The following is a 7,535-nucleotide window of genomic DNA, read 5'->3' on the forward strand; positions in this document are numbered from 1 at the left end:
AACTAGGACTTGGGATAGGAAAAATAAGAATAATAGTAAAAAGGACAAAAATATTAATAGTGATAGTTGTTTTTAAACAGACAAATACAAGCAAACTAATCACCAGAAAAAAGAAAGGGAAAAATTTAAAAAATAAAGATAAAAATATAAAAAGAGAAAATAAAATGGTGGAGGACAGGGCAAGGCATCCAAGCTCCGTCTGAGCACACAGACTGTGAAGGAGTCCCTGTGGGCCCAGAAGGTAGGTGGGAGTAGGGGATGGCTGCACCTTCGTTCACCAAGCAGGTGTGGGATATAAGAGTAACAAGAGGAATGTTGCACCTTTTCAGTCTTGCAGGTTCAGAGTATCCTTGCAGTTGCTGGCAAGCAGAACATGTTCTTAAGCCCCAGGAATCTGTGAGAGCACTGTCTCTTTAAATATCCAAAATAGTCAAGCTGCTTTTAAACATTCAAAATGGTGGCATCCTATGCACTGGCAAAAGTCCACAGCTCAGCCTGCCTTTCTCTTCACCTTTTCTCTTTATTCCCCAGCCACCAGAGCAGTCCTCCAAGCAGTTCCTGGCTAGCAGGGCTGATTTTTAGGTTAATTCTTAGGTCCTACTACCACTCAGGAATCTCCAAGCTGTCTGTGCCATGCCATCAGGATCGCTCAGGATTGCTGCCAGACCACAGTTCTGTATGTCTCCTTTTTTGGTATTTTCATGCAAATTCTTCTGCTAGTTGGGGTTTAGTCCACGTCTATATTCTCCCTTTCAAGGCTCAGGGGTCCGGGATTATCTTCTGTGTCTGTGTTAATTGGTTTCCATTTTCTTTGTTGAAGAGGCTCTGTGCAGTCTTTCTGCCTAGCCCACCATCTTACCGGAACTCTCTACTTAAATTTCTTAAATCATTTATTGTGCACTGAAGGATTATACAGACATTGATAGATGAAGTGCTTTTGTCCTTGCCAGGTAAAAGATAATGGGCTGTTATAGTTTTAAGAAAGGATCTTTGGTGGGTGGGTAAGTTATCTGGTTGCTAATCAGAAGGTCAGCAGCTGAAACCAACCAGCTGTTCTGCAGGAGGAAAGTGAGGCAATCTACTTCTGTAAAGATTTATAGCTCTGGAAAGTAACTGGAGTCACTATTTGGAATTAACTCTCTAGGTGGAATTAACTCAATTGAAGTGGGTTAAGGTTAAGTGAGTTACTTTTAAGAAGTGTAATTTATTTTAAGAAGTGTAATTCCAGAGAAGAAACAATGAGGGAAAAGGAAATGTACAAGATTGGAAAGTGAGCAATGTGAGGACAATTCATAAGCTGGCAAAATTTCCTGTCAATTTGTGCTTTTGGATTGCAACAACTTCTGAAAGGACATATATCCTCCATTTCAAGAAATAAATGTAACTTATAAATATGTATATGGGATATCTGGTAGCACAATGGTTAACACATTCAGCTGCTAACCGAAAGTCTGAAGGTTCAAAGCCACCAGTCACTCTGAAGGAGAAAGATGAGGCCATCTGTATCTGTAAAGATATATAGCCTTGGAAATCTTATGGGGATGTTCAGTCACTCTTTTCTATAGTATCACTGTAAGTCACAATCAACTTGATGGCACTGATACACACACACACACACACATATATACACACACGCACACACACATACATATTTATACATACATATTCTCCAACAGGAGAATGGGGAAGAATATCTTCACAAATTTATGGTCAACAAGTGATTTCTCTGACTCTCACATTCAAAATTTGGCCAAAGAATGTACAAAGACAGGAATATAGGAGGTAAGAGCTACAGAGTTTTCATTAGAGGAGGTAAGAGCTACAGAGTTTGCATTAGAGGTAAGGTGCTAACTTGTTTTTGTTGTTGCTGTTAGGTGCCGGCCAGTCATCTCCAACTTAAAGCAACCCTAGGCACAGCAGAATGAAACATTGCCCAATCTTGTGCCAGCCTCACAATCTGTGCTATACCTGAGTCCATCATTGCAGCCACTGTGTCAATCCATCTTGTTAAGGGCCTTCCCTTCTTCATTGACCCTCTACTTTACCAAGCATGATATCCTTCTCCAGGGAATGGTGCCTCTTGACAACATGACCAAAGTAGGTGAGACAAAGTCTGGCCATTCTCGCTTCCAAGGACCATTCTAGCTGCACTTCTTCCAAGATAGATCTGTTAGTCCTTTTAGCAGCCCGTGGTACTCTTAGCATTCTTCTTCAACAGTGTATCTCAAAAGCACCAACTCTTCTTCAGTCTTCTTGATTCATTCTCCAGTTCTCACATGCACAAGAGGTGAATGAAAATGTCATAGCTTGTATTAGGCACAACTTAGTCTTCAAGGACACATCTTTGCCCTTCATCACTCGAATGAGGTCTTTTTCAGATGATTTTCCCAATGCAATGGTTGTATGGGAGCTCTGGTGGCATACTTCTAAGACATTTGACTACTAACCAGAAGGCTGGTGGTTAATACCCATCGGCCACTCCTCAGAAGGAAGATTGGAAAATCTATTTCTGTAGAGATACTGCCTCAGAAACCCAAGGAGCGGTCACTATGAGTCAGGATTGACATGGACATCGTCTGATGTCTTGACTGCTGCATCCATTGTTATTGATTTTAGAACCAAGTGATATGAAGTCTTTGAAAACTCCATCCATCGTGAAGCTCTTTATTGGACCAGTTGCAAGGATCTTTTTGTTTTCTTTATTTTGAGGTGTAATCCATACTGCAGTCTTTAATCTTCATCAGTATGTTTCCCAAGTCATCTTCATTTTCAGCAAGCAAAGTTGCATCACATGCATATCATAGGTTGTTAATGAATCTTCCTCTAATCTCGATACTACATTCTTTCTCATATAATCCAGCTTCTCAGATTATTTGCTCAGTGTACAAATTGAATATGTATGATGAAAGGATACAACCCTGACATACACTCTTCCTGATTTTAAACCATAACGTATCCTCTTGTTCTGTTCAAATGACAGTCTCCTGATATATGTACTGGTTCCTTAGGAGTAAAATTGAGTATTTTGGAATTCCCATTCTTCTCAATGTTATTGATCATTTTATGATCCACACAATTGAATGCTTTCATATGGTCAACAAAACAAAAGTAAATATTTTTTGTGGTATTCTTTGCTTTCAAATAAGATCATCAGCAATGATATTGCTTTTTCACATCCATTTCTGGATCCAGCTTGCATTTCTGGAACCTCTCTGTCAATATACTGCTGTAACTGGTTTTGAATTATCTTCAGTAAGATTTTACTTGCATGTCATATTAATGATATTGTTCGATAATTTCCATGTTCCGTGGATCACCTTTCTTTGAAATAAATACAAAGATAGATGTCTTCCAGTCAGTTGGCCAGGTAGCTGTCTTCCAATCTTGTGGCATAGCTGAGAGAGTGCCTCTAGCATGGCATCTGTTTGTTGAAACACCTCAATTGGTATCCCGTCAATTCCTGGAGCCTTATTCCTTGCCAATTCCTTCAGTGCAGCTTTGGATTCTTCTTTCAATATCATTGGTTCTTGATCATACCTGCCCTCCTGAAATGGATGAACATCAACCAATTTTTTTTTGGTATAGTGACTCTGTGTATTCCTTCCATCTTCTTTTGATGCCTCCGGCATCATTCAATATTTTGCCTATAGACTCTTTCAATATTGCAATTCAAAGCTTCCATTTTTTATTCAATTCTTTCAGTTTGAGAAATGTCATTTGTGTGCTTCCCTTTTGGGTTTCTAACTCCAGGTCTTTGCACATTTCATTATAATAATTGATTTCATCTTCTCAAGCTGTTCTTTGAAAACTTCAGTTTAGTTCTTTTACTTTGTCTTTTATTCCATTCACTTTAGCTACTCTCCACTCAAGGGCAAGTTTCAGAGTCTCTTCTGACACCCCTTTTGGTCTTTTCTTCCTTTCCTGATTTTTAATGACTTTTTGCTTTCTTCATGGATGATGATCTTTATGCCATCCCACGATTCCTCTAGTTTTCAGTCATTGGTGTTCAATGCATCAAATCTACTCCTTGGATGGTCTCTAAATTCAGAAGGGATATAACCAAGGTCCTACTTCTGCTCTGTGAACTTTTTTTAATTGTCTTCTACTTCAACTTGAACTCATATATGAGCAGTTGATGGTCTGTTCCACAGTCAGCTCTTGGACTTATTTTGTCTGAAGATATTGAACTTCTCCATTGCCTCTTGCCACAGATGTAGTTAATCTGATTCCTGGATATTCCATCAGTTGAAATCCATGTATGTAAGTGTCATTTGCATTGTTGCAAAAAGGTATTTGCAATTGTCCTTGCAAAATTGTATCATGTGATCTCCAGCGCTATTTCTATCACCAAAGCCATATTTTCCAACTCCCAGTGATTCTTCTTTGTTTCCAACTTTTGCATTCTAGTCACCAATGATAATCAACACATCTTAATTGCATGTTTGGTCAATTTCAGACTGCAGAAGTTGGTAGAAATCTTCAATTCCCTCTTCTTTGGCTCCTGTGGTTGGTGTATAGATTTCAATAATAGTAGTATTAATTGATCTGCCTTGTAGTCATATGGATATTGCTGTCACTGGCAGCAATGTACTTCAGGACGGATCTTGAAACAGTCTTTATGACCATGAATGCCACACCATTCCTCTTCCATCTGTCATTCCCAGCATAGTAGATCATACAGTTGTCTGATTCAAAATGGCCAAAACTAGTCCATTTCAGCTCACTAATGCCTAGGATATCAATCTTTATGTGTTCCATTTCATTTTTGACAACTTCCAGTTTTCCTATATTTGTACTTCTTACACTCCATGTTCCAATTATTAATGGATGTTTGCAGTTGATTCTACTCATTTTGAGTTGTGCCACATCAGCTAATGGAAGTCCAGAATGCTCTACTCCATCCATATCATTAAGGTCTTCCTTACTCTGAGGAGGAATCTCTTCCCCTCTCATATTTTGAGAGCATCCCAACCTGATGGGCTCATTTTCCAGCATTTTCCAGTCCAATATATATATAGGACAATATTTCAATCTATTTGTAAAGTTTTCCTTTAATATATCAGACCATGTTTCACTTCTATTCACAAGATTTTCACTGGCCAATTCTTTGAAAAGTGGATGACCTCTTTCTTCTTCTGAGGTTGTTTTAGTCTGGAATCTCCACTGAAACTTGCCCACTATGGCTAAACCCGTTAGCATTATGCAACACCAGTGATATAGCCTCGAGCCTCATAGCAACGTTCAAGCACCACAGGATGACAAACTGACAGAGAAGTTCAACTCCCTTAGTTGTTCCTAACCACTCTGCTCATTTCCCCACCTATACCTGCCTACCTGTCCACTGGACCAGCCATAAATAAAGCCAAGAAGTGACTACAACCTTGTCTCTTGTTGGCTCTACTATATACCTGGAAATTTTCCCTCTCTCTCTCTTTTTTTAATTGTGATTTTGATGAAAGTTTACAGAGAAAATTCACTTTTCATACAGCAGTTCACATACACTTTGTGTCATGACATTGACTGCAATTTACCACAATGCAACAGCTCTCCTCTCATTTCTTCCCCATAGTTACCTCTTCCCTGTATCCTTCTCTCCATGTATTCCTGCCCTCTAATCCATGTCCTTATGCATATACAGTCCTTCAGTTCTCCCATGATTGTTCTCTCCAAGGAGTATATCTTCTCAGTGTAAATGTTCAACTCATAAGTTTACCTTTGTTTGCCTGGAAGCCACAGGAGTGGGTTCAATTCTTGACCTGATGGGCAGCTAGGGAGTCATAGTCTCAATGGTTCCATCAGGCTCTATCAGACTAGAAAACCAGGTCCCCATTTTTTTTTTTTTTTCACCAATGATTTTGAGTTTTGTTCCATATTGTTCTCCCACTCTATCCAGGATCTCTTACATAGATCCCCCTCTGAGTGGTTGACAGTGGTAGCCAGGCACCATCTAGTTCTTCTGGTTTCATAGTTATATAGGCTAAGGATGGCATGGTCTACCCATCGCTTGCACTAATTGTTTCTATGGATCTTTGGTTTTCTTCATTCTTCCTTGCTAGGGATGAGGAAAGACGTATCATTGCATCTAGATGACTGCTTGCAAGCTTTAAGATCCCAGTTGCTACTCACCAAAATAGGAGATGGAACAATGCTTTGTGTGGTATGTTATGCCAGTTGAGCTTGATGTCCCCTGTGACTATGGTCCTGAGCCCACCGGTCAAACTACTTGCTCCCGCTAGATAACTGGCTGTGGCTGAGAAGTGACTACAACCGTGTCCCTTGTCAGCCCTACTATACACCTTACAGAACATACAAATACACTTGTAGAAACATTGTCTGCCAACCCTATAAATGGTCTTGGAACAGTCTCCCCTGCATAGATATATCTAATAGTTCAGCCTGTTCATTCATCTATCCACCTATATATCCATGTTTGCCTTCACTGACAACACAGTACTATATATGCAAAAGGGTTCGTCTTTGCTGTCTGTACCTACCAGGTACCTCTTAATGTCTTCCTCTTCTTCAATGTCACCATGTTGATCACTCACATGTAGTATATTTCCCTTCTCTTCACCCAAATCAATACTCTATCGATAGAAAAGTGTTCCCAACCCTAACCTCCCACCCCTGGTAACCAACAAAGAAAATTTCCTTCCATAGATAAACCTTTCCTTGACTTTTAAAATAACAGACTAATACAATATTTGTCCTTCTGTGATTGACTTCTGTGATTGACTCAGCATAATGTCCTCCAAGTTTATCCACATTATCTGGTGTTTTGCAGGTTCTATGTTATTTTTTAGGGTTGCATAGTAATCCATTGTGTTTATGTACCATAGTTTGGTCATCCATTCTTCTGTTAATGGACACCTAGGTTGTTTCCATCTTTTGGCTATTGTAAATAGTGATGAACATGGGTGTGCACATATCTGTTCTTATCATGGCTCTCATTTCTTTAGAGTATATACCTAGCAGTGGAATGACTGGGTCAAATGGTATTTCTAACTCTAAATTTTTAAGAAATTGCCACTGCTTTCAACCATGGTTGTACTATTGTACAGTCCCACCAGTAGTGTATGAGAGTCCCAGTCTCTCCACATCCTCGCCAGAATTTGTTACTTTCTGTCTTGTTGAACTTTGCTATTAGTGCTAGGGCAAGAAGGTATTTCATCCTTGTTTTGATTTGCATCTCTCTAATGGGATCTGTGGTAGTGCACTGCTTAAGGAACTTGACTGTTAACCAGAAGGCTAGCAATTTAAACCCACCAGCCACTCCTCAGAAGGAAGGTAGGGCAATCTACTTCCATAGTGATACTTCCTCGGAAACCCAAGGAGGGGTCACTATGAGTCGAGTCCAATTCAACAGTATGTAACCACAACAAATGGCTAAATGATAATGAGCATTTCTTCATATGATTGTTGGCCACATGATTATTCTCTTTAGGGAAGTGTCTATTCATGTCTTCTGCCCATTTTTTAATTGGATTTTTTGTCTTCTTGTTGTTGAGGTGTTGGAGTGTTCTATAAATTCTAAA

The sequence above is a fragment of the Orycteropus afer genome, unplaced genomic scaffold (assembly GCF_000298275.1).
Source record: "Orycteropus afer afer isolate SDZICR_OR568_19922 unplaced genomic scaffold, OryAfe1.0 scaffold00076, whole genome shotgun sequence".
NCBI classification, from domain to species: Eukaryota; Metazoa; Chordata; class Mammalia; order Tubulidentata; family Orycteropodidae; genus Orycteropus; species Orycteropus afer.